This window comes from Caretta caretta, chromosome 7, assembly GCF_965140235.1.
Source record: "Caretta caretta isolate rCarCar2 chromosome 7, rCarCar1.hap1, whole genome shotgun sequence".
In the NCBI taxonomy this organism is placed as follows: domain Eukaryota; kingdom Metazoa; phylum Chordata; order Testudines; family Cheloniidae; genus Caretta; species Caretta caretta.
The window spans coordinates 118,997,943-119,011,224 of NC_134212.1; the positions used below are offsets into that span (position 1 = coordinate 118,997,943).

The 13,282-nt window shown below is 43.6% G+C and overlaps 1 long non-coding RNA gene across 1 annotated transcript in view; it reads right to left on the bottom strand.

The window, feature by feature from the left end:
* Positions 1-11,614, bottom strand: part of LOC142072837 (uncharacterized) — a 232,032-nt gene extending 220,418 nt beyond the window's left edge. Inside the window, exon 1 of the long non-coding RNA XR_012669436.1 lies at positions 11,325-11,614. This is a non-coding gene — a long non-coding RNA (uncharacterized LOC142072837). The remainder of the gene's footprint in view (positions 1-11,324) is intronic.
* Between the last annotated feature and the right edge of the window lie 1,668 nt (positions 11,615-13,282).

Sequence of the window (13,282 nt, forward strand, 5' to 3'; positions counted from 1 at the left end):
AAGGACACATAGGATCAATAGAAATGGAGGGAGTCGAGATAAGCACATTTCAGAATTACAGTTTAGAACTGCATACACCAATTTAGCAGCACACTTCAAAAAAGTTTTCAAAATTTTATGTTTTAAGATTTATTAGGGGAAATGGTGTCTCAGTAGAAGGTTCCATCCCATCTCCTTTTTAATATTACCTTTTTAGGAAACTTGATTTCAACTTCAAAAGGGGTTATGTAAAATATCCATCCCACATAACGGGATCTGACAAATTTATGTTTCGTTATTTTTTTCTCCAAAGGAAATTAATCAATCATCCGGTTACTCTTCAGTTCATCTTATTGCTGTGCTACATCATCTCCTTGAAATAATCAGGCCACTTTGACAATCAGTTAATAAACAGGCACTTAAATATATTCTTTTCTTCCAGAGTAATACTCCAGGTAATGAGGTTGAAATGGATTGCCTGGTGTGGACCCTTCTCAGATTAATCTAATAAGCACTCCAGCTCTCTATTTTTTAAAAAGAAGATCTAGTTCAATTACCTAATCGTTCAGTTAAAACCAGGATATGAAAGTGCAATCATTTAGATGCAAAGCATCTTTTGTCAAAAGCTTTGAGGATAGTTTCAATGGGAAAGGGCGATTTGTCTCGAATAGGGCAGACAAATATATGGCACCATCATTCAAACTGGAGAATGGCATGGGTGTGACTGAGTTCTGAGAGAGGGTGTGTTTAGGTACAGGGCAGTCTGAAAGGTCAGCGCTATGCCAAGAGGAACTAGGCTGCTGGACAGCAGGATCCACAGTGTTATATTAGGGAGGTTGGAATCTCCATCACTGGAGATTTTTAAGAGCAGGTTGGACAAACACCTGTCAGGGATGATGTAGGCCCGTAGTCCCCAACCTTTCTGTGGGAAATGCCGCCGAGAAATGGCAAGCACCGCCGCCGCCGAAATGCCCCCAAGAAGTGGCAAGGCTTGTCGGCGGCATTTCAGCGGGCGGTTCTCCGGAGGCCGGGCTCGGCGGTGGCATTTGTGCGGCACAGTGTCCTGCGGGCGCACACAACTGCCCTGGCGGGCGCCATTGCACCCACAGACACCACATTGGGGACCCCTGATCTAGGCAATACTTAATCCTGCCTTGAGTGCAGGGCACCAGACTAGAAGACTTCAAAAGATCCCTTCCAGTTCTGCACTTCTATGATTCTATGACGGCAGGTTTGCACTCTGAGTGTGTGCCTTGGGACCCCAAGATTGGGGCAGTGACTGGATTTTGTTGTTCAGACTCCAGAGGTTTAAAAACACTCAGAGACAGAGGCTTGGATTCCCCTCACAACAGTCCAGCGAATGGCCAGCAAGAGGGTGCTTGGCCGGATCTGTGACAGAACATACTGCTATACTAAAATAATTCAAATATAAGAAGCATGTCAACAGGAACACAACTGATGCTGTTTGTTAAGCAGACCACTAACTGTGTTGAAGTCCTATAGAACTTTTAAGTTCTAAAAAAAAAAAAATTAAGTTGAGTTACACTGAAACAGCCCTACTCCATATGTTTCAGGACTACTTCAGATCTTACTAAAACTAAGAAAAAAGTTACTGATCAGCAAAAGAAGAGAAAAAAATGGAAAAAAACATTATATGCATCAACCCTAATATAGTCGGTAGTGACTTGTGCTTCTGTTTGGTGTGTCTCGACCCCAGCAATTAGAGCACAGCGTTTAAAATAAGTATTTAAATTGCAAATAATGACTAACTAGTAGAGCTGGCTGAATTTTTTTGGCTCAGCGTTTTCCCATGAGCATTCATCAAAATCGAAATGTTCTCCGGGAATGTGTCAGTTTCACAAAATTTCATGGGGGTGGGTGAGGGGGGGAGAGAAATATTGAGTTTTGGTTTTGAAACAACTTCTTGTTGTAAAACTTATTTTGTTTTACATTCTAAACAAATAATATAAAATAAACTAAATATAAAATGTAACAATTTAAAATAATATACAATTACATGGCCACAATCAAAATGCAGCATTTGATTAACCCCAAACAATTTTCAAAAATGTGGTTTCACAGGAAATTTCAAAATGTTGGCTTTTCTTTCTGATTCAGAACAATTATTTTAGATATCGGATTTTCTTGTCAAATGGGAATTTTGGTTCTGGACAAAAACTAGCTAAGCATCCACCATTATTTTGTGATTAAAGCAGTTGAAATTAATCTCTTCCTGCCTCTGGTCCCCGTCTGCTGTTCTCCCACCCGCTGTCTGTCTTGTCTGTTTCCCAGGCCAACAAGGTCCGTCTTTCCCTTTGTATTTGTACAGTGCCTAGACAACTCTGAATTGTATTACAAATGATAAAAAAATTTGCAGGTGCCCATGCTGCTGACCAGCTAACTCGGGGGAAACAGACAATATCCTATTTAAAAGTTTGCTAAGTTAATAAACAGCTGCATTGATTTTTCCAAAGTCCGCTCTCCATTTAGTTTTAGAAGATATTTCTTGGTGCTTTGAATCCCCAGATCCCTCCTACACATGCAGCAAGGGGTTCCATTAGTGACCCATTAGATTGCTTCAGACTGGCCCCAGATGCTTCAGCAGTGAAAGCTTAATTATGCTCTCCAAGGTGAGGACATGCCTTCAGACTTTCATAATAGCCTCCAATGTCGCCGCAAAGCTTCTGAGTCACTTAATTTCCAGGCATGGCATTTCTTTTGCTGAATTCCCTGCTGTTGCTCTTGCAAATTCTTGGAAAAAGAGAGACAGCGGCTCCCTTGCCTTGTCTAACCTGGGTCTATCCTGTTCTGCTTCCCGCCAGCCTTGGTCCATCATTTTTGAGCAATGGATTGCTGGAAAGGGCCTCAGAGAGCTCACACTAGAGAGACTGCCTCTGATACCAAGGAGACAAATTAAAGGGCTAACAAACTGGTGAAAACAGAGGACTTGAAGGCAGGTGAGAACTTTTCCCATGCGTCTTACTGCATTTTGCTTTAGGCGGTTTATGATTTTCAATTGCTTGCCTGGTGTAATAATAGGCTAGAGGGACTTCCAGGCAAAATTGTATGGAGTAGATCATCTACAGGGGGTTTGCAAGATTGGAAAGCAACAAAGCCCAGGGCAACACAGGAATCTCTTCTCACAGGAAGAATTACACGCAGGTTGGGGCTACAGTTTTGTGACCAATGTGAGCCCCATATAGCCTTAATCTGACTCCGTAAAGCCTGATCTTAGCTACAAAGTCATCCTGGCATAGCTATGTTGGCTAGGAATGTGGGGAAAAAAATCACACCCCCTCAACATAGCTATGCCCACAAAACCCGTGGTGTAAATGCAGCTAAACTGTCAAAAGAGTGTTTCCATCCGCTTAGCTAACGTTGTCCAGGGAGGTGGTGCAGTTGGGCCAGCAGAAGAACTCCTCCAGCTGCCTCACACTGAGTCTACCCTCGGAGGCCCTATCAGCATAGGTTCTGTAGCCTTGGAAGTGTTTTATAAGAGGTCATCTAAAAACTCACAGAAGAGAGGAAAGCTGCAGGCAGGGAGTTTCCAGCAGATTCAGTCCCCGGAACCTGCACCTTGCAGGGATTCTCTAGCGGATTTCCACACCACACTTGCAGGACCTCCCAGTGTGCTTGGATGGATGGTGATGTGCAAAGAATTTTCCCCTTCCCAGCAGGTGGTTGAGAATCCTCTCTACATGGGGATTGTCATGGGATGACCTGATACAAAGTTGAATGGTGATTCTTATTTTTAGGCCTGAGCAAACTAGCCCCTAAAAATGTTGGACTGAACTTTCTTCATCTTAAAAATAAAGTTTGAATATCTTTTCTGTATTATTTTTTCATCTTTTTGTTATACCCCTTTGTGGGACTTGTTTCTGGTCAGAAATGCTAAAATATTGCTAAACAAGTGTTGCATCTGATTGCGAAATACGCATTACATCTATGGTAATTTCTTATTCATCAGTAAGCAGAAATTACCACATAAGGAAAAAAAAAAGGGGGGGGGGAGAAAACCTGGATTTGTGCTGGAAATGGCCCACCTTGATTATCATACACATTGTAAGGAGAGTGATCACTTTAGATAAGCTAGGAGAGTGGGGTGGGGGGAGAGAAAACCTTTTGTAGTGGTAAACACCCATTTTTTTCATGGTTTGTGTGTATAAAAAGATCTTCTGTACTTTCCACAGTATGCATCCGATGAAGTGAGCTGTAGCTCACGAAAGCTTATGCTCAAATAAATTGGTTAGTCTCTAAGGTGCCACAAGTACTCCTTTTCTTTTTACCACATAAGAGCTATCATCAGAAACACCTATGCCAAGAAGCTCTCTGACCAGGTTCTTGAAAATCCAAGAAGTCTGTCTGGATAGTTTTGACTAAAGTTTAGAGAAGGATCTTGACTTTTGGGGGCATGTTTATTTGACTTAAGTTGAATCATTTGAAATTCATCCATCCCTACTTATTAGAATGGGATTGATGGAGGTGGGAAGCAAAGACGCACTTCCCAGGTCAGTCAAGAAGAACAGGTCATAGGGGTGTCAGTCTGGAGTATAAAAAGAAGGACAAGAAGCTTGATTTGGACTCAGATATCCATGATGACTTCAGGCGAGGTTGCACCACATTTGAAAAACAAGCTCTCTCCACAAGTAGCTGGGGTCCCAAACGGAGACAGACTTGATTCGTTGTCTGAATACAACTGGTTGCTACATTTTCCTGGGCATTACTATTTCAGTGGTGGAGCATCATTTTATGATCCACTCTGAGCAAGGGGGAGCATGTTGCTGCCCTGCCTCAGACGCAGCCTGGGAACAATATTGTGACTCAAGGAAGTTCACGCCGAATACATCACTTGGCGTGTTGGCACTGCTGTGCTGGCCCCGTGTTGGGACGGAGTCTTTTTTCTGCTCAGTCCTCACCTGCCTGCCTAGGGAGGAAATAGCAACTCTGTAGAACCTGCTTCCACTCCTCTGTTGCAGCCTTTCTATAGGTAGTCATCTGCACAAGGGTGTAAAAGGGCACCTTGCGCCTCCTTATCCCCTTACACTTGCATGTAAGGCTAGTGACAATCTAGCTGTTAACTCGAGAAGGGCTAGAACGAGAACCCCAGATCTAAGCACCCTAAACTTTAGAGAAGCTGGGCTGCTTTTATCTATTGAACATGGAAACCAAAGGGCATTCCCCATTTAGCAAGCCTATATGTATTCCAAGTGAGTAATTCAGAGCCATTGATTATGGTAATTGCAAACAAAAGGACATGTTTTGCTATGAATGTTAAGAGTAGGTACAACTTTGGGAGCAGAGCATCTGCACACGGAGAATACAAAGTGTTTATAATTTTACTGCAAGTTTCTTAGATTTTCATGGCTACCACTATTCAGGGTGGTACTTGGAACTTTTATATTCCTATCCTGTTTCAAATAGGTTGGATTCAATATTCATATCCATTTGTGGCTATAGCTGCTTGTACTGAGAACATTGTTTTCCTCCCCTATTGTTCTCCCTGTCTTTCTGAGTTTCATATGCCTTCTCTCATCTTATTTTTGTTTTCTCCTGTCCCTCCCAGCAATACAATTTTATCCCTGCATGAACCACCACCAACTAAGTACGATCAAAACTGCTTTGAAATAATACAAAATTTCGAAAGACTGCCTTTTATCTGGTGGGTTTCGAGTATGTTTGCCTTTTTACAGTATTTTGAGCAAACTATGCTGGAAATATTGTAATGATGGCAGTGCCTTATATTTTTGCTAATCGGTGTTTGACTCCATCTCCAATAAAATATGAGCAGCTGAATGAATCCTGAGAAGGAATTTCCATATTCATTTTTTTAATTAGTTTGCTGCAACTGCAATATTTTTGTGTGCTTTCAGGGAATGGGATTACTGGCCAGAATGATCATGGAAACAACATTTAAGAAAATGTTGCAGAAAATTAATAGAAAGCACATTTTGGGCTGGCAAAAGTGAGCCTCCATGCTGAATACCTGATTCTGATAATCATGCTCATCCAATCAGGGAACTAAAACCATGTGACTTTGTCAAGGTTTCTTCCCCACTCTGAACTCTAGGGTACAGATGTGGGGACCTGCATGAAAGACCCTCTAAGCTTACTCTTACTAGCTTAGGTTAAAACTTCCCCAAGGTAAAAACTTTGCCTTGTCCTTGAACCGTATGCTGCCACCACCAAGTGTCTTAAACAAAGACCAGGGAAAGAGCCCACTTGGAGATGTCTTCCCCCAAAATATCCCCCTAAGCCCTACACCTCCTTTCCTGGGGAAGGCTTGATAAGAATCCTCACCAATTTGTAGAGGTAAACACAGACCCAAATCCTTGGATCTTAAGAACAATGAAAAATCAATCAAAAAGGTTCTTAAAAGAAGACTTTTAATTAAAGAAAAGGTAAAAGAATCACCTCTATAAAATCAGGATGGTAAATACCTTACAGGGTAATCAGATTCAAAACATAGAGAATCCCTCTAGGCAAAACCTTAAGTTACAAAAAGACACAAAAACAGGAATATACATTCCCTCCAGCACAGCTTATTTTACCAGCCATTAAACAAAAGGAAATCTAACGCATTTCTAGCTAGATTACTTACTAACTAACAGAAGTTGTAAGGCTGCATTCCTGATCTGTTCCCGACAAAAGCAACACACAGACAGACAAACCCTTTGTTCCCCCCCACACCCCCATCCTCTCATTGGTCATTTTGGGTCAGGTGCCAGCTAGGTTACCTTAGCTTCTTAACCCTTTACAGGTGAAAGGGTTTTGCCTCTGGCTAGGAGGGATTTTATAGCACTGTATACAGAAAGGTGGTTACCCTTCCCTTTATATTTATAACAGACTTACATGTCCAATCAAAACTGACGGTCGCCTTTCAAATTCAGACCATAAAACAGTTGCCAACATTAATGGGTGCATGTATAATTAATAGACCGGGGGAGGGGGTGGGAAGGTAACTTGGTTGCAAACCATTCCTGAAAAGAAAAAGGGATTAAATTTGTCTAATAAATTATTTTTTGCAAATTGTTTCTTTAGATCTACAATGAATTAGAGTTTAATTCAGGTTGCAGCATATCTTAACACACAGTGCCATGCACGACTAGGGAGATTATGCCAAATTCATCCCTAAAATAAAAAGACGGAATACCACTAACTTCATTTGACTGCAAGTTCTTAAAGGTGAGGACTTTGGCTTTTTCCTTGTCCTTAAAGCACCATGTACATTGACAGCGTGCGACTGTTAAACAACAACATTTATTTAGGTTAAGGTCAGTGCCCAGGGATATTAGACGACAGCTGTGAAACCATGGCTCTCTCATCCCAATGTCATGCAGTAAAATGTCATTCCATGCAAGCAAATGCTGAAGCCTTCAGTTTTTGTGCCCTATTCCCTGGCTGAACCACTGCACTGAAAAATCATTTAAGGAAGTTTACTTTACTACCCTATTGAAGATGCAATGCTACTAGATTTTGGGTGGGTGGCAGGCAGAAATGACGTGTGTGTGTGGGGGGGGGGGGCGGTCAGCATTGATTGATTAGGGTTGTAGGCGGCCATAATGATTGACGCTTCGTCAGGGCCCTTTGACTGCTTCCTGGACATGGCTGGCCACTTTCTGTTCTTTCCTCTGGATCAATCTTCTTACCGCTGCCCCCAGCTTTAATTATAAGCTTGGTTTGGGGGGGGATTTGAATGATTACATGTGAGAAAGGCCCTCCGCTGAGCCCATTCATAAGGGGTCCCTTGACATGCTTGAGTCTTGCTGGTTCATAACCACACTGGAAAGCACAACAATTTATTAAGGTTAGGCTGTGAGCAAAGCAAGATGCATAAGCTACCCCATCCCAGGAATAGCCCTGAAAAGCATTATACCTCAAACACCACTCTGACCCAGAGCCCTGAGAGGGTCACCAGCAGTGGGGATCATAATTAAGGCTAAGATTTAGTAAAATTCATGGACAGGTCACGGGCAATAAACAAACATTCATGGCCCTGTGACCTGTCCATGTCTTGTACTATATACCTGTTTGGGGGGCTCTGGGGGTGCAGCTGCTGCTCTGGAGCGGAAGGTCTGGGGCAGCCCAGGACCGAGGACACTGCTGCTGCTGGCGGGGGGCTGCCCCACCAGCCCGGGACCACTGCCGCTGCTGGTGCGGGGGTGCTGCTTGGGCAGCCCTGGGGTCAGTCACACCTGCCAGCAGCAGAAGTCCCGGAAAGTCATGGAATCCTGGCAGCCTTAATCCTCGACAGCCTGAGCAAAAGACAGTTCACTCAGCCAAGCCTGTAGCAAGCTCATCCACCTGTATGTGGGTGTGGACTGCCCACCAGTGGAGGGCGATGAAGCGCCACAAACAGTAGATGTGGGTTACAATTACATCTTCTGGACATCATGTTAACATAGGGACACAAGAACAGCTATACTGAGTCAGACCAAAGGTCCATCTAGCCCAGTATCCTGTTTTCCAACAGTGGCCAATGCCAGGTACCCCAGAGGGAATGACCACAACAGGCAATCCGGAAGTGATCCTCGTCCACTCCCAGTTTCTGGCTACCAGAGACAACAGGAGATGGGACACTCAGACCATGGGGTTGTGTCCCTAATCATCCTAGCTAAAAATGTCTTTGATGGACCTATCCTCAAGGAACTTACTGAATTCTTTTCTGAACCCAGTTATAGTTTTGTCCATCACAACATCCCCCGGCAATGAGTTCCACAGGTTGGCTGTGCTTTGTGTGAAAAAAATACTTCCTTTTGTTTCTTTTAAACCTGCTGCCTACTAAATTCACTGGGTGACCCCTTGTTCTTCTGTTAAGTGAAGGAGTAAACACTTCCTTATTCACTTTCTCCACATCAGTCATGATTTTACAGACCTCAATCATATCCCCCTTTAATCATCTCTTTTCCAAACTGAAAAGTCCTAGTCTTTTTAAACGCTCTTCATACAGAAGCTCTTCCATACCCTTAATCGTTTTTGTTGCCCTTCTCTGCCCCTTTTCCAATTCTAATATATCTTTTTTGAGATGGTGTGAACAGAACTGCACACGGTAATCAAGCTGTAGTTGTTCCATGGATCTGTATAGTGGCATTGTGATATTTTCTGTCTTATTAGCTATCACTTTCCTATTGGTTCCTAACATTGTTTGCTTTTTTGACTGCCGCTGCACACTGAGTGGATGTTTTCAGAGAACTATCCACAATGACTCCAAGGACTCTTTCTTGAGCGGTAACAGCTAATTTAGATCCCATCATTTTGTACGTATATCTGGGATTATGTTTTCCAGTGTGTATTACTTTGCATTTATCAACATTGAATTTTATCTGCCATTGTGTTGTTCATCTTCAATTTTCATGAGCTGATGACCTGTTCTAAGGTCTAGGTATCCTGTGCAGGTTTGCAAGATGGGGATTCTTACTCCTGTGCACAGACATGTGGTCTGAGACTGTGTAACTCATAGTACAGAAATACTGTAACTGGTCCTGCCTTGTAACCATGCAAATAACCCTCTTTCATTGTTGCTTAAGATTGGACCTGTTTCCAGTATCTTTCCAGCATGTTCTTCCCTGCAACAGGAGCAGAGTCGATTCTGGCTGCTTTTAACAAATATGCCAGATTCAGAATCTTTTCCTTTTATCAGCCCTTCTCTATGAGCCACGTCGCTCCCAGAACTGTGCTCTCTTCCATTCCTACTATCCAGCAAGGTGGAGATCAGCAGCTCAACAGCCCAGCACCCCCCAGCCACTGATCTCCTTTCTGACTAAAACCCTTTCAATAAACTCTGCACTGAACATCAGGACTCTTCATGAAAAAAAGGGCATTGTCAAGCCCCCGATAACAATGCTCACCAGGCAATCCAACTTCAGTCTGCAGACTCTTTCTTGAGGAGCAGTCCAACACACTTCACGGCGTTAATTCAGATTGTTAAGAGTTCCAGAATAAATAGGAGACGGGGAGAGAGATTAAGAGGTAAACGCAAGAGGCATTTTTCCAGATGCGCTTTGAGAAAGGGATAGAGTGTTGATAAAGCAGACAGGCTGAGCAAAGCTGTTCCAGATGGCAACAGCTGCAGCACAAAAGATCTTGCAGATATGTCCTGAGATTGTTGGATGGAACAGAGAGGTGGAGGAGAGGCGCAGAATGGGAGGCAAGCAGATGGAGCTGAGAGGTCAATATTTACTGAAGCTGGCTAAGGAAGGGGGGGCATCCACCACATGGGAGGGCAGATGGAATTGCAGTCAATAACCTGCTTTTGGAGCATCCATGGCAGGGCACGGAGGTTGGGGGTGGGGAAGAGAAATTCCATAGGGAATTCAACATAGCATCCCCATCAGTAGGCCATTTGCTGTCCAGCAGTGACTACTCGAAGGACTGCACGGACCTTCTGCAGCTTGCCCACTGGTGGAAGGGAGGTTGAGGCTACTTTGTGCTCCCAAGACCTCCACACCAGGGTGACAGAACCCGTAAGAAAATGACAAACATTTTCTGCAAAAAGTGTTGAACAAAAGAAACAAAATATCTTGTGGGGGGTTTTAATGGAAATATTCCAGTTTTTTGCCAACTCCTTCCCCCTGCCCCCCAACAAAATCCCTAAAAGCAACAAAAATTTGGTATTGTAAAACTGGAAACCCCCCAAACCCTGTGAATTTATTTTTTTAAGCTTTACACTGAACAAAAGGGATCACACAGAAACTATCAAAAATCTCCATGAACATTTTCATTTAAAATATAAAGACTAGTTTGGGGTTGAAAAAGAGTCTAAATCAGTTGCTAGCAGTATGTCACACCACTGAACAGTTCAGATGCCATTCGGTAGAAGGCAGTAGTGGACACACTTCCCTGTGCAATGCAGGAGGTCAGACTAGAAGATCAGAATGGTCTCGTGTGGCCTGAAAATCCATTAAGCTACACCCCGCCCCACCCCCAGCTATTTTATAAGAATCTTTCTACATTTTCCAAATATGAGGCCAAATCCTAAAAGTCTCATGCAGTGTTTTTTTTCAGTCGGTGTTCGGGCCAACTCCCAGTGTTGTCAATGAAGGTTTAGCCCCAGTAAGGATAAATATAGTTGATTTTCCTTGGTGAGAGATATTATATCCAGTGCTATGGGCTGGAGCAGGACCCCTTTATGGACTTTCCAGGTGCCCCAACTTGACCATGGCTTTCCCCAGGGGGAAGAAGGCTCTGTCTCCTTTGTCCACTGAGGTACGCTCTGGTCCACTGGCTAGTTGTCCCTTCAGTTCTATCCCTTTCTGGGCCCTGGAGGAGCTTAGCCCCAAACTGTTCTAAAATAAAAAGCAAACCCAACTCAATATGGAGCCACCCAGCAGCCTTCCTATGGGACTTACCTGCTCTTTCCTTCCGGCTTCATTCCCAAATAGTCTCTGACTTATGCAGCGCTTGCCTCTTGGGGTCTAACGATTGCTCCTCCATGGCTGCTCCAGCTAGCAGGTCCCTGGCTCTGCAACTCTGCTGGCAAAGCTCCCTTTAGGGAAAGGCAGAGCTCCTGCCTGGCCAATCAGCTCTGAACTCAGACAGGCTCAATCCTTTCACTCCCCTCCAGGCTTGGCATTGGCTGCAGGGGCTACCTGGGCCCATGGGCTGGCACGAGGCTCCTGCCTCATCACAATATTTTAACAGCACTAGTGTGTGAAATGCTAAATATGAAAAGTCAATACCACCTCACGCAAAGATTTTTTTTTTTCTTAATTAAGCCCAAGGAAGAAAATTACCACCCAATTCCTTTGCAGACTTCCTCAGATTCCAATTAGATCTGCTATACTAAGAAGAAATGTGGAAGAAGAAAATTGCTCCTTGTTAGCATGCACAATGTGACTTCACATCAAACGGCAGCGGGATCTCGCAATCAGCAGGCGCATTCCCAGAGGGAAAGAGCATTTGCGGTTGTTTTCGGCTGCGCACTGCAGACTGGAGGGATTCGATGGTCATCTCGGTTGTTACCACCTATAATTACTTTTAAAGATTCATGTCCTGTAATGATCCCAGACACTCCTGTTATCTCTTTCCAGCAATTGATCTGAAACATCTGTCATCAACACCTGCACAGCCAAGAGCTATTTTGCCTTGGAACGATATGGAGAGCAGACATTGCCACTGAGTTACAATACGCTGTGCATCCCAAAATCAAAAAAGTCACATAACACCCTCACGCTGAAGCTTTAACAGCATCTAAATTGAAGCCAGTAGCATTTTGCTCTGCAAGGTGGCAATGTAAACACATTTGCTCATAAGGCTCTGGCTCTGCAGGTCTAACAACATAGGGCCAAATCCTGACACCTTACTCCCATTCAGTAGTGATGTCTGGTGTTAAGGATGTTGAACTCTGACCCTATATGGTTAGTTTTCGACAATGGTAATTACACATACAGACTGATACTTCAAGTACTCCATGCTCAGAATGCTGATTGGGGTCAATTAGAGGTTTTGCACACCACGTTTTGAAGGATGAGACCTCCAGCAAGTCCAAAAGTCATTAGCTTATGTATTAAAATGTTTCAGCTTTGTTTTGTTGCAGGGTGGGACGGGTTGGCTCACAGAAACCCCCTTGGGACTCCCACCTGATGTGCTGAGACTACCTCTGAGCCCATTTTCCCTAGCAGCTCGGGGCTTCAGTGCCCTGTCTTGAGCCAGACTTGCCAGCCTGCTGCAAACACAGATCCAGGTCTGAACCACGTCCCCCAAAAGCTGGAGGCTTAACTGAAAACAGCTTAAGAAGTGCTCCTGTCTCTAGCACCCAGATACCCAGTTCCCAATGGGATCCACACCCCAAATAAATCCATTTTACTCTGTATAAAACTTATACAGGGTAAACTCAAATTGTTTGCCTTCTATAACACTGATAGAGAGATATGCCCAGCTGTTTGCTCCCCCAGGTGTTAATACTTGCTCTGGGTTCATTAATAAGTGATTTTATTAAATATAAAAAAGTAGGATTTAAGTGGTTCCAAGTAATAACAGACAGAACAAAGTAAATTACCAAGCAAAATAAAACAAAAACACGCAAGTCTAAGCCTAATACAGTAGGAAACTAAATGCAGGTAAATCTCACCCTCAGAGATGTTCCAATAAGCTTCTTTGACAGACTAGACTCCTTCCTAGTCTTGGGTCCAGCAATCACTCACACCCCCATAGTTATTGTCCTTTGTTTCAGTTTCTTTCAGGCATCTCTTTGGGGTGGAGAGGCTCTCTCTTGAGCCAGCTGAAGACAAAATGGAGGCGTTTCAAGGGCCTTATATAGTCTCTCTCGTGGGTGGAAACCCCTTTGTTCTCCTGTGTAAAATCCCCC